The following is a 14,158-nucleotide window of genomic DNA, read 5'->3' as shown; positions in this document are numbered from 1 at the left end:
GGGAGAGCTGTGCAACCCCACCTGGTATGACTTGGGGGTGGGAGGGGGTGGGCTCTAAAATTTAGTGCTGAATTTTATCAATCTGCCACACCAGTACATTTCCTCTTTGCTGACGTCTGTCAACACCAAGTGAAAGAGCTTTTGTGCTCCGAGTAGACCTTGGCTAGGAAAAAGGCATGCATTGAGCAAGCCAACTCAGAGCAGCACATGACATTCTGGCTAATTTCCTGGCGACCTCTGCTATGGTAAAATAAAGAAGCCCAGCTTCCCTCAGGAGTCCTTGCGGAAGAATCCCAAAGCTCTTAGGTCGGTCTCACAGGGGCAAGCCTGAGGGAACAGGACTCCTGTCAGCCAGCCGAACCCCAGGGTGGGGTGGAAGGGGAGCTTTAGAGGAAAACGGGTTGGGCACAGATTGGCAAAGGGCAATATAAAGACAAGGACAAGTCTAGGAATCTTTGGGAGGGAAAAAGTGTCAGGAACACAGTTTCCAGGAGGGCAACTATCACACAAAACCTCCGAGTGTTCTGATGCCACAGAGAAAGACAGAATTCGGGGTGGAACAGACCTGAGGCTGACCGAGGAACGGTGCTCCCATGGTGTGATAGAGTGAGTGAAAGAGCGCGTGAGCGGAAGCTCGTTATAGGCAGGGAATGTTTCTACCACCTCTGTTGTACTGTACTCTCCCAAACGCTTAGTACAGTGCTCTGCAAACAGTAAGTGCTCAGTAAATACAACTGATTGAGAAAAAAAGAGATATACACGTAGGGAGACACAGGGAGAAGTTAGCGATGTTAGAAGGTGTAAGAGGGGTTTGGAACAAACCATCCCTAACCATGATAATGGGTGACCGACTCATCATTCCTTTGAGTCTCCTGGGGCCGCCGCTGGAGACGGAATCATAGGCTGGACCCTGGCCCTATAATATCTGTAAATGGCATGATGGTCTTATGGTGGTGGTGTGGTGATGGAGAAGCAGCATGGCTCAGTGGAAAGAGCACAGGCTTTGGAGTCAGAGGTCATGGGTTCAAATCCCGGCTCTGCCAATTGTCGGCTGTGTGACTTTGGGCAACTCGACTTCTCTAGGCCTCAGTTCCCTCATCTGTAAATGGGGATTCAGACTGTGAGCCCCCCGTGGGACAACCTGATCACCTTGTAACCTCCCCAGTGCTTAGAACAGTGCTTTGCACATAGTAAGCACTTAATAAATGCCATTATTATTATTATGGTGATGGTGTAGTGGATAGACTTGGGAGTCAGAAGGTCATGGGTTCTAGTCCCGGCTCTGCCATTTGTCTGCTGTGTGACCTTGGGCAAGTCACTTCACTGTGCCTCAGTTACCTCATCTGTAAAATGGGGATTCATTCATTCAATTGTATTTATTGAGGGCTTACTGTGTGCAGAGCACTGTACTAAGTGCTTGGGAAGTACAAGTTGGCAACATATAGAGACGGTCCCTACCCAACAGCGGGCTCACAGTCTAGAAGGGGGATTGAGACGGTGAGCCCCACGTGGGACACGGGCTGTGTCCAACCCGATTTGCTTGTATCCACCCTAATGCTTAGTATAGTGCCTGGTACATAGTAAGCATGTAACAAATACCATCTTTATTAAAAGGCAAAGAGTCCAAGCAAAGGCTTGATCGGAGATGGAAATAGAAACAGGATGGAGAAAAGGAGCCGAATGAGGCACAAAGGGAAGGAAGAAAAATGATTTCCCCTCTCTGGGAGGGGGTCCAGCAGTATTTACCAAGCTCTTACTTTGAACAGAGTACCGTACTGGGTAGTCAGGCATTAAAGAGAAAAATAAGACACGGTCTCGGGGGCCTTACAGTGGAAGAAGGCGCAAACCCAAATGAACAAATACGGAAATGACAAATGACAGATCATCTACCCGTAACACATCTAAGTGCTGGGAGAAGAAGGGAGGGAGAGGAATGAATTATGAATTATGGCATTTGTTAAGCACTTACTTTGTGTCAAACAATGTTCTAAGCACGGGGATAGATACAGGTTAGTCACAGCGTGGCCTCAATGGAAAGAGCACAGGCTTTGGAGTCAGAGGTCATGGGTTTGAATCCCGCTCCGCCACATGTCTGCTGTGTGACACTGGGCAAGTCACTTAACTTCTCTGAGCCTCAGTTACCTAATCTGCAAAATGGGGATTAAGACTTTGAGCCCCACATGGGACAACCTGATCACCTTGTATCCCCCCAGCGCTTAGAACAGTGCTTTGCACGTAGTAAGCGCTCAACAAATGCCATCATCATCATATTGGACACAGACCCTTTCCCACATGGGGCTCACAGTCTAAGTAAGAGGGTGACTAGGTATTGAATCCCTATTTTGTAGATGAGGAAACTGAGGCACAGAGAAGTGACATGCCTTGCCCAAGGTTACTCAGCAAACCAGTGGCAGAGCTGAGTTTAGAACCCAGGTCCTCTGACCGCCTCTTTCCACTAGGCCACGCTGCTTCTAAGCAAGGGAGTTAGTGACTGAGTAGCTGCTCAAAACACCAGGCCAAAGACAACCTTGAGTCTGCTGCAGCATTTCAAAGCTCGGTCCAAAAGGGACAGAGTCACACTGCTCAGTTCTCAAAGTCCAGCACGATGCCTACTGGGGGGCTTTTTGGGAACCTTCTAATGAGAGTGGCCTTGGCCACTGTCACGTGGGGCTACTGGGATTCGAACCTTGTTCACATCCCTGGCACCCAATTAATCGCTTCCTCCCATTGCCATGCCACAGCCTTGAAAAGTTTAGCAGCGGGAGGCCATCAGCAAGGCCGTCCTGAGCCAACCCCACTGGTAGCCCAGCCCGGGCCTCTGTCTCCGGACACTCGTAGCCCTCCTGTTCACCCACCTTTGAGGTCAGCGATGGCCTATCGGACACCCCAAACTTCCCCCTTGACATCCCCAACTTTCCCACTAGTTACCCACCGTGAGCCGCTCATCCATAATATATACAGAACTAATAGTTTGTGTTCTGGTCCCAGGAGAACTTGGATTAGAGGGACAGAAATAAGAAGCACCTTGTTTCACTTCAAAAATTGGGAGACCACGAAGAGATGGGAACCCATTTTCGAGCGAACTGTTTCTATTTCACCCAAAGGATCCATCTACAGACTTAAATGATTGGTTATTCACATTTGGTATCTGCACCCCGAGATAAACTTGGATCGATTCATGGAAGAGCAAACCACGCTGGGTCACTAGAGGGAAAGTCACAGGTGAAGAAGGGAATGTTTGGGGTGGCAGATGGTCCATCCCTAATCAAGAGGACAATGATCAATCAATCAATGGTATTTACTGAGCGCTTACAGAGCACTGTACTAAACGCTTGTGAGAGGACAATAGAATCTATCACAGAGTCCCTCCAAGGGGGTCCTGGGGTCGCTGTTGGAGACAAGAGTCCCGGGCCGGATGGACTGTGAGGCTGAGCCAGGATGGTGCTGTTGACTGTCCTATTCAGATGACTATCATTAAGCACATAATTTGAAGAAAAAAAAAAGGGTGCCGACAACAGTTTTAAAAATGACTACCAAGGCCTCTGTCCTAATAGCAGTAATTCTTTACTTTCTCTCTAGCATCTTTAATACTCCTGCTTTTCTAGAGCACTCAGAACTAAGCACCTCATAAATATGACCAATTAAAAACCAAACCAACACTTCTTTGGGGATGGAGGACTTCTTTTTGTTTGTTTTTAATGGTATTTGTTAAGTGCTTACTATGGGCCAGGCACTGTACTAAGCGCTGGGATACATACAAGATAACCAGGTTGGACACAGTCCATGTTCCACCTGGGGCTCACAGCCTTAATCCCATTTCACAAATGAGGTAAGGGAAGCACAGAAGTGAAGTGACTTGCCCAAGGTCACACAGCAGAAAAGTGGCAGAGCCAGACAAGAACCCAGGTCCTTCGGACTCCTGGGCCTGTACTCTATCCATTAGGCCATGCTGCTTCTCAATTTGAAATTGCCTCTGGGTCAGAATTTTTCCAGATCAGCTAAAAGCCTCCTGTGGGAGCCCATGTAGGCCTGGAATTCTGACCATGTGATTATGTAGAATAATAATAATAATAATAATGGCCTTTGTTAAATGCTTATCATGTGCCAGACACTGTGCTAAGCGCTGGGGTGGATACGAGCAAATGCGGTTGGACATAGTCCCTGTCCCATGTGGGGCTCAGAGTCTCAATCCCCATTTTTCAGATGAGGTAACAGGCCCAGAGGAGTAAAGTAACTTGCCCAAGGTCACACAGCAGACAAGTGGTGGAGCCGGGATTAGAACCCATGACCTTCTGATTCCCAGGCCCGGGCTCTATCCACTACACTACACTAGCTGCTTCATGGGCAGCTGTTACTCAGAGGCCCTGGCAGCTCTTAACCGCCACCCTCCCCGCTACCCAGTACCTGCTGCCTGACCGGCCCCTGTGGACTGCCCTCGGGCTCGGCAGCTCGAGGGGACACGACTGGGAAAATGGAAGAATACAAAGAGCCGTCTGTCAAATCAGGACGTGCTGAAATCTTGGCCCCATAAATATTACCCCTGCCTACACCGAACTCTCCCTGCAACAATGGTTTGACACCAAGTGCTAGTCTTGCCTCATGTAGGCTTGGGTCCAGGCTCCAAAGTGGAAGTTTTCCAGCAAAAAAAAAAAATACACTTGTCCCATGCAAACGCTGACAGTGACTTTGCCAGTGGAGAGGCAGCGTGGCCTAATGGACAGAGCCCGGGCCTGGAAGTAAAAAGGACCCAGGTTCTAATCCCAGCTCTGCCACTTGTCTGCTGTGTGGCCTTGGGCAAGTCGCTTCATTTCTCTGGGCCTCAGTTACCTCATCTGTAAAAATGGGGATTAAGACTATGAGCCCCACATAGGATAGGGGCAGTGTCTAATCTGATTGGCTTGTATCTACCCCAGTGCTTAGCACAGTGCCTGGCACATAGTAAGCACTTAACAAATACCATTTTTTAAAAAAGGGACTTCAGGGAGCAACCAGGATGGTCAGGGCAAGGGTGGAGTGGCAATGGAGTGATGGCCCCCAGAGCTTTATGAGTGGACTCCTAGCCGCACTCATCTCAGATTTCTAAAGCCTCCACACCACTCCTATCCTCAAACCAAATCCCTGCCTCCTTTACCTCTCTGCATGCAAAGTGAAAATTGGCGGGAGTAGTGCAAGCTCAGAGGGGACAGGATTGAGGCTTAACAGAAATACTAAGGTGGACACAGAATTGTTGCTCCCCAAATCCCATTCTACCAGGATGAGGGGGTCCCACTGTACCTTGAGCGGGGCTGGTTCGGGACAAACAACAGGAGGCAGAGGGGATTTGTTCCCATAGGAAATAGTAGTAGTAATAATAATAATGGTATTTGTTCAGCACTTTCTATGTGCCAAGCACTATTCTAAGCATTGGGGTAAGTTAAGCAGGTTGGACACAGTCACTCTTAATTCCCATTTTACAGATGAGGTAACTGAGACCCAGAGAAGTTAAGTGACTTGCCCAAGGTCACACAGCAGACACTTGGCGGAGCCGGGATTAGAACTCAGGTCCTTCTGACTTCCAGGCCTGCGTTCTATCCACTAAGCCACTCTGCTTCTCTAGTAGTAGTAGTCATCAGAGTAATGAGATTTACTGAATCCTCCCCACCCCAACTAGGTGCAGTGCACTCTGTACTTAGTGCCTGAGAAAGTATAACAGATGCACCTGAAAATATCAACAGAGGTTTGGATAAATTCATGGACAAGGACTCCACAGTGAGTCACCAGAAGGAAAGTTAGCGGGAATAATAATAATGACAACCGTGGTACTTGTTAAGCACTTACGATTCATTCATTCATTCGATCGTATTTATTGAGCGCTTACTGTGTGCAGAGCACCGTACTAAGCGCTTGGGAAGTACAAGCTGGCAACATATAGAGACGGTCCCTACCCAACAACGGGCTCACAGTCTAGAAGGGGGAGACAGACAACAAAACAAAACATGTGGACAGGTGTCAAGTCATCAGAATAAAATACTAGGTGTCGAGCACTGAGGTACATCGGTACATGCAACTCAGTCCCAGTCCCACATTGGGCTCACAGTCTAAGTACGAAGGAGAACAGGTATTGAGAACATTGCACAGATGAGGAAACTGAGGCCCTGAGAAGTGAAGTGACTTACCTAAGGTCACACGGCAGGCAAGAGGTGGAGCCGGGGTGGGAACCCAGGTCCTCTGACTCTCAGGCCTGTGCTCTTTCCACTAGGCCATGCTGAAGTGTTAGTTGGCCCTTTCTTAACCACGCAGTTCCCCCAGGCGTCCCGGAGCTGCTGACGGAAGCCGAGTCCTAAGCTACGCCCACCGTGGGTCTGACTCAATCGCGACCTTATTTACGTTTAACCAAGGATGTCTGAGGGAGTCAAGGATCTTGTGGGGCTCCCCTAACACAAAGCGTTAAAATTTGCCTGTAAAGTCCCTGCCATTTTTAGGTGCAGAGGGGCACAGAATTGGAAAACAAAACCACTCTGTGACCCTGAATGGCAGCTGAAGTCAGCAGGCCCACTCCAGCTGCGGGGACCAGGAGGACACACAACAACTCGTTGTGGATAGGGATTGCCACCCTTGATTGTCGTAGTGTACCTTCCCCAGAGCTTAGTACAATGCTCTGCACACAGTAAGCGCTTAATAAATACGACTGAACGAATGAACAACAAACCAAGAACCTGCATGAGTGGCATCTACGGTGGCTGGCTTCCCGCAGGATCCCCCCCTAGGGTGAGGAGAAGTGAAAGAGAGCTGATTCTCTGAGCTACGGGAAGCCTAGTGGTAAGAGCACAGGCCTGGGAGTTGGAGGACTTGGGTCCTAACCCCAGGTCTGCCACTTGCTTGCTGAGTGACCTTGGGCAAGTCACTCCACTTCTCCAGGCTTCAGTTTCCTCATCTGTAAAAGGGGGATTCAACGCCTCTTTTCCCTCCCCTGAGACTGTGAGCCCCAAGTGGGACAGGGACTGTGTCCAACCCGATTATTTCGGCACAAAGTAAGCACTTAAACTACAATTATTATTACTATTAGAAAAATACCTTTAAGATGGACACCGGGCTTCTGTCACACCAGTTGTTCCCAAACTAGCATGAACTTTAAGCCCTCTATAGATTACATGTGTCCTTCTGGATATTTAGTAAAATGCGGTTCCATAGCTATTCTTGTTTTCTGCACAGCTTCCTTTGCAATAATAGCTACAAGAAGCCATGGTAACCTCAAATGAACTCTTAAGGCTTTGCAGAAAAATCCCAGTTCCTAAAACACCGGGCTGAGGGTGGACAGGGTAGAGGGGGAGCAGTCAGCCGACAATAGCTTGAGCCAACTCCACTATGCAATTTCCCTAGGCCAGGGAGAGAAGGACTCAGTGATCACACTATTAATAGCAACGCACGCCTCGAGAGCACAAACAACCCATGACTGCAAACAGGGGACTCAAGAAGCTTCTGTGATTGAACGGGCTGAGATCTCCAGGAGTTTTCTCAAGGAACCGAAATCCCTGTACCTCTTGGTGAGGCGGGGGTGGGAAGGGTTGGGGAGGGTGGGTTTAAAAACCATATTGAGCACTAAGTGCTTCATAAACAATTTTACTACTACCTTCAAAGCAGGATTGCAAACACCTAAGGCAGAAGCAAGGAAAAGCAAGAAAAGAGTTGCTTCGATATCCACCATCAAAGAGCCCCGTCCTCACTGAGGAACCACATCTCGCCTGTGTCCAGCTCACTCCCAGGTTCAGACCTGAAGTCCACAGCTTCAGAATCTTTTTAAGTCAATCGATCATTGAGCACTTACTTTGTGCAGCGCCCTGTACTAAGCACCTGGGAGAGTACAATATAGTGGGTAGACCAGAGAGCCTACAATCCAGTGAGGGTGACAACATTAAAGTAAATCACAGCTAGAGGAAGCAGCAGAGCAGAAGGATAAAGGCATAAGTGCCGGGGGGGCCTTGGATGGCAACACAGTCTAGGGGGACAAATACAGGGCTGGGAATCGGCAAGCCTGGGTTCTAGTCCCAGTTCTGCCACTGGCTTTCTGGGTGACTTGGATAAATCGCGTAACTTCCCTGAGCCTCAAGCTCCACACCTGTAAAATGCAGAGAATTTCATTCCTGTCTCTTTACTTCACAGGGATGCTGTGTATTGTACTCTCCCCAACTTAGCACAGTGCTCTGTCCACGGTGCTCAATAAACAAAGTGCTCAAGAACAACTGGTATGAAAGCACTTTGGGTAAACTCGAGATATCATCCCAGTGAGAAAACAAAAATGCACCCACAGAAGGATATACTTTAAAAAAAAAAAAAAGACTATAATTTTAAGAGTTACTCAAACACGGCCAGAGTTAGCCACACTGGTCAGGGAAGTGGGCCCGACCACTAATTCTCATTTTCTCATTCTCTCACATGCACGCCAAGTCCAGACTCCTTTTCACTTCCCTACTTTCACCCGGACCCCTTCTCCAGGAAGCCCCAGCCACCCCCAAAACATAGCTCACATATGGCTACTCCATCACCCTCAAGAACACAAACAATGCCATTCCTGGGCCAATCTCATAGCCCATCCAGCCCAGGAATTTGTCTCCCACCATGACACCAGGACATATGGAAGACCTGTGAAAGAGGTGCTTTCCTGGATATGCACCCACATGGTTAGGGATGTACCATCCAAGCCCCCCCGCCCGCGAATCCCACCCCACACAACTTCCCTTGCAGTACCCCTTAGAGACTGCTCATCCACAAATCTAGCTAAACCCCTCTTCAACTGATAGTTTTAGCCACACGACTTTCTATGGGAAGGAATTCCATCTGCTCACCCCCAGCTGAATGAAGAAGCGTGTCCTTTACTTCGCACCTGCCACCCTCCAGCTCCAGCGGTTGCCCCCTGGTCCTGGGGAATTTGGAGAAACGAATTTCCCAGGTCCTCCGTTCACGATCTTGTAAACTTCAAGTGGTATCCCTTCTCAGCCTGTGACCTTCCGGACCGGCATAAACCAGTCCCCACACCTAATTTAAAAGAGTGAAAAGTGGACGTTCTGTTTACGGAATGGAGACCAGAAACAGCCGTTTTGTACATTCTGTGCAGCACACCAAGGGCTCAAATATAAAACAGTTGATGGAAGCAATCCTTCTCCCTACCACCCACCACCTTTCTACAAAGTTCAGACACGTCACACATATGGGAGTTACGAGGTCGGGAGTTCTAATCCCGACTCTGCCACTTGTCTGCTGTGTGGCCTTGGTCAAGTCACTTTACTTTCTGTGCCCTTTACCTCATCTGTAAAATGGGGATTAAGCGCTTAGTACAGTGCTCTGCACACAGAAAGCGCTCAATAAATATGATTGAATGAAGACTCTGAGCCCCATTCGAGACAGGGACTGTCCCCAACCCGATTTGCTTGTATTCATTCGATCAAATTTATTGAGCGCTTACTGTGTGCAGAGCACTGTACTAAACGTTTGGAAAGTACAATTCGGCAACAGAGACAATCCCTACGCAACAACGGGCTCCACCCCAGCGCTCAGCACAGGGCCTGGAACATAGTAATACCACAATTACTATTATTTCCCTCTTAGGATGATCTGTCCAGAAAGTAATTTTGGTGTTCAGGAAAAATTACTCCTACTCTTACTGAAACCTGACCCGCATTTCCCAAACCGTTTAGTAGAAGCAGCTGAGAAGCAGCATGGCTCAGTGGAAAGAGCATGGGCTTTGGAGTCGGAGGTCATGGGTTCGAATCCCAGCTCTGCCACGTCTGCTGTGTGATCTTGGGCAAGTCACTTCACTTCTCTTCACTTCTAGACTGTGAGCCCACTGTTGGGTAGGGACTGTCTCTATATGTTGCCAACTTGTACTTCCCAAGAGCTTAGTACAGTGCTCTGCACACAGTAAGTGCTCAATAAATACAATTGATTGATTGATTCTCTGGGCCTCAGTTACCTCATCTGTAAAATGGGGATTAAGACTGTGAGCCCCCCGTGGGACAACCTGATCATCTTGCATCCCCCCAGTGCTTAGAACAGTGCTTTGCACATAGTAAGTGCTTAACAAATACCATCGTTATTATTATTATTATTATAGGTTTGGAGGTTTATAACCCTATATCGTGTATGGAGTGGGAACATGACTTGAGCACGGGTTATTACCGACTTAATGATAATGGCAACTCTCGGAGGTGTCTCAGTTTTTTTTTTAATGGCATTTATTAAGCGCTTACTATGTGCAAAGCACTGTTCTAAGTGCTGGGGAGGTTACAAGGCGATCAGGTTGTCCCACGCGGGGCTCACGGTCTTCATCCCCATTTTCCAGGTGAGGGAACTGAGGCACGGAGAAGTTAAGCTGGGAAGCAACCTGCACAATCGAGCAGGGGCTCCAAGCTGAGATAGGAAGAAGAAGTACATATCTATTCTATTTATTACACATCTATTCTATTTATTACATACCTATTCTATTTATTACATATCTATTCTATTTATTTTATCTATTTTATCTATTTATTTATTTTATCTATTTATGTGCTCTGCACACAGTAAGCGCTCAATAAATACGATTGATGATGATGATGATTTTGTTACTACGTTTGGTTTTGTCTCCCCCTTTTAGACTGTGAGCCCACTGTTGGGTAGGGACTATGTTGCCAACTTGTACTTCCCAAGCGCTTAGTACAGTGCTCTGCACACAGTAAGCGCTCAATAAATACGATTGATGATGATGATATCTATTCTACTTATTTTATCTATTTTATCTATTTATTTACTTTATCTATTTATGTGCTCCGCACATAGTAAGCGCTCAAGAAATACGATTGATGATGATGATGATTTTGTTACTACGTTTGGTTTTGTCTCCCCCTTTTAGACTGTGAGCCCACTGTTGGGTAGGGACCGTCTCTCTATGCTGCCAATTTGTACTTCCCAAGCGCTTAGCACAGAGCTCTGTACCCAGTAAGCGCTCAATAAATATGATTGATGATGATGATATCTATTCTACTTATTTTATCTATTTATTTACTTTATCTATTTATGTGCTCCGCACATAGTAAGCGCTCAAGAAATACGATTGATGATAATGATGATTTTGTTACTACGTTTGGTTTTGTCTCCCCCTTTTAGACTGTGAGCCCACTGTTGGGTAGGGACCGTCTCTCTATGCTGCCAACTTGTACTTCCCAAGCGCTTAGCACAGAGCTCTGCACACAGTAAGCGCTCAATAAATACGATTGATGATGATGATATCTATTCTACTTATTTTATCTACTTTATCTATTTATTTACTTTATCTATTTATGTGCTCCGCACATAGTAAGCGCTCAAGAAATACGATTGGTGATAATGATGATTTTGTTACTACGTTTGGTTTTGTCTCCCCCTTTTAGACTGTGAGCCCACTGTTGGGTAGGGACCGTCTCTCTATGCTGCCAACTTGTACTTCCCAAGCGCTTAGCACAGAGCTCTGCACACAGTAAGCGCTCAATAAATACGATTGATGATGATATCTATTCTACTTATTTTATCTATTTTATCTATTTATTTACTTTATTTATGTGCTCCACACATAGTAAGCGCTCAAGAAATACGATTGATGATAATGATGATTTTGTTACTACGTTTGGTTTTGTCTCCCCCTTTTAGACTGTGAGCCCACTGTTGGGTAGGGACCGTCTCTCTATGCTGCCAACTTGTACTTCCCAAGCGCTTAGCACAGAGCTCTGCACCCAGTAAGTGCTCAATAAATATGATTGATGATGATGATATCTATTCTACTTATTTTATCTATTTACTTTATCTATTTATGTGCTCCGCACATAGTAAGCGCTCAAGAAATACGATTGATGATAATGATGATTTTGTTACTACGTTTGGTTTTGTCTCCCCCTTTTAGACTGTGAGCCCACTGTTGGGTAGGGACCGTCTCTCTATGCTGCCAACTTGTACTTCCCAAGCGCTTAGCACAGAGCTCTGCACACAGTAAGCGCTCAATAAATACGATTGATGATGATATCTATTCTATTTATTTTATCTATTTATTTATTTTATCTATTTATGTGCTCCGCACATAGTAAGCGCTCAAGAAATACGATTGATGATGATTTCGTTACTACGTTTGGTTTTGTCTCCCCCTTTTAGACTGTGAGCCCACTGTTGGGTAGGGACTGTCTATGTTGCCTTCCTTCCTCTCCCCCTCGTCCCCCTCTCCATCCCCCCATCTTACCTCCTTCCCTTCCCCATAGCACCTGTATATATGTATATATGGTTGTACATATTTATTACTCTATTTATTTATTTTACTTGTACATTTCTATCCTACTTATTTTATTTTGTTGGTATGTTTGGTTCTGTTCTCTGTCTCCCCCTTTTAGACTGTGAGCCCACTGTTGGGTAGGGACTGTCTCTATGTGTTGCCAATTTGTACTTCCCAAGCGCTTAGTACAGTGCTCTGCACACAGTAAGCGCTCGATAAATACGATTGATTGATTGCCAACTTGTACTTCCCACACAGTAAGCGCTCAATAAATACGATTGATGATGATGATGAAGTAGGAAGGGGGGAGTGCGAGGTGTTTCGAAAGACGAATTCCCCCTTCCCCCTCAACCCACCATCTCTCACAGTCAGTCCCTAAGGGTCCCCCCCCCCTAAAGCCCGGCCAAGCTCGATCAAGTTCCGCCCTGCCCCCCTCCCAGGATTGGCTCTCCCTTCTTCCCTTCCTCTCGCTTGGAGGCTAGCGAGGGGCCGGGACTCGGGTTTGGGGATGGAAGGGAAGGAAGGGGGAGGAACCTCTCCCTTTCTCCTCATACTTGTGCCTATCTATTCTATTTATTTTATTTTGTTAGGATGTTTGGTTTTGTTCACTGTCTCCCCCTTCTAGACTGTGAGCCCACTGTTGGGTAGGGACTGTCTCTATATGTTGCCAATTTGGACTTCCCAAGCGCTCAGTACAGTGCTCTGCACATAGTAAGCGCTCAATAAATACGATTGATGATGATGATGACGGGCGGTGGGGGCGAAGCGGAGCCCGTGCCCCCCCCCCCCTCAGCCCGGCGGACCCACTCACCTCCGCCGGCCCTCCAAAGCGCCCCGCCCGGCCTGAACGCCGCTGCCCCTTCTGCGCCTGCGCCCTCCCGTCAACCCCGCCCCTCTCGCACTGCGCCTGCGCGTCGACCGCCCCCCCCAGCGACCTTTCCCGCCCCCGCGAACCCCTCTTTTCCTTCCTGCGACCCTCCCTCACCCGGCGCAAGCGCGGCAGCCCCCCCCCCTTCAGAACGGAAGCGGAAGTGGGAAGGCCGCGTGGCCTGGCGCTAGGCGGGGGGGGGAGGTCAGGGGTCGACCGTGATTGTGGTGATAGTGTCAAGGAGAATCTGCCCGAATTGCTTATAGGGCTCGTGGTTTGCCCAGCGCCATACTCGTACTCTCCCGTCTGTGCGATTCGTGTTCCCGTTAGAACACGGAGTGCGCGACGTACTGAGGGTCAACCATAGAGTGGGTGGGTGGAGCGGTGCATTGTGGGACAGTCGCTCAGCACCCTCCCGGTTCTCCATTTAAATGATAATGGTATGCGTTAAGTGCTTGAGGAGCAGCGTGGCCTAGTGGCAAGAGCACGGGCTTGGGAGTCCTTAAAGGTCAGGGGTTCTAATCCCGGCTCCGCCACTTGTTTGTTGTGTGACCTTGGGCAAGTCACTTAATAATAATAATGATAGCATTTATTAAGCGCTTACTATGTGCAAAGAACTGTTCCAAGCGCTGGGGGGTTATAAGGTGATCAGGTTGTCCCACGGGGGGCTCACAGTCTTCATCCCCATTTTCCAGATGAGGGAACTGAGGCCCGGAGAAGTTAAGTGACTTGCCCAAAGTCACACAGCTGACAGTTGGCGGAGCCGGGATTTGAACCCATGACCTCTGACTCCAAAGCCCGGGCTCTTTCCACTGAGCCATGCTGCTTCTCTGGGCCTCAGTGACCTCATCTGTAAAATGGGGATTGAGACTGTGAGCCCCACGTGGGACAACCTGATTACCTTGTATTTACCCCAACCCTTGGAACAGTGCTTGGCACATAGTAAGTGCTTAACAAATACCATTATTATGTGCTGGTCACTGTACTAAGCGCCGGGGTGGATACAAGCCTTTTATTCTGCGTGGAAAATAAATAAAATATTT

The 14,158-nt window shown here is 47.8% G+C and overlaps 1 protein-coding gene across 4 annotated transcripts in view; it reads right to left on the bottom strand.

Annotated features, from left to right (window-relative positions):
- The window catches only part of SGTA (small glutamine rich tetratricopeptide repeat containing alpha), a 47,552-nt gene extending 34,422 nt beyond the window's left edge, over positions 1-13,130 (bottom strand). For 3 of the 4 annotated variants that reach the window (XM_038740289.1, XM_038740286.1, XM_038740287.1), the window contains exons 1-2: positions 13,059-13,130; positions 8,823-9,012 (exon numbers count right to left, since the gene is read on the bottom strand). The gene's annotated coding sequence lies outside the window, so the exon portion shown is untranslated. The remainder of the gene's footprint in view (positions 1-8,822; positions 9,013-13,058) is intronic. The other variant, XM_038740290.1, reaches the window with a different exon arrangement.
- Positions 13,131-14,158: the final 1,028 nt, after the last annotated feature.

Source organism: Tachyglossus aculeatus, chromosome X1 (assembly GCF_015852505.1).
Source record: "Tachyglossus aculeatus isolate mTacAcu1 chromosome X1, mTacAcu1.pri, whole genome shotgun sequence".
NCBI lineage: Eukaryota > Metazoa > Chordata > Mammalia > Monotremata > Tachyglossidae > Tachyglossus > Tachyglossus aculeatus.
This window is presented reverse-complemented; position numbering and strand designations above follow the sequence as displayed.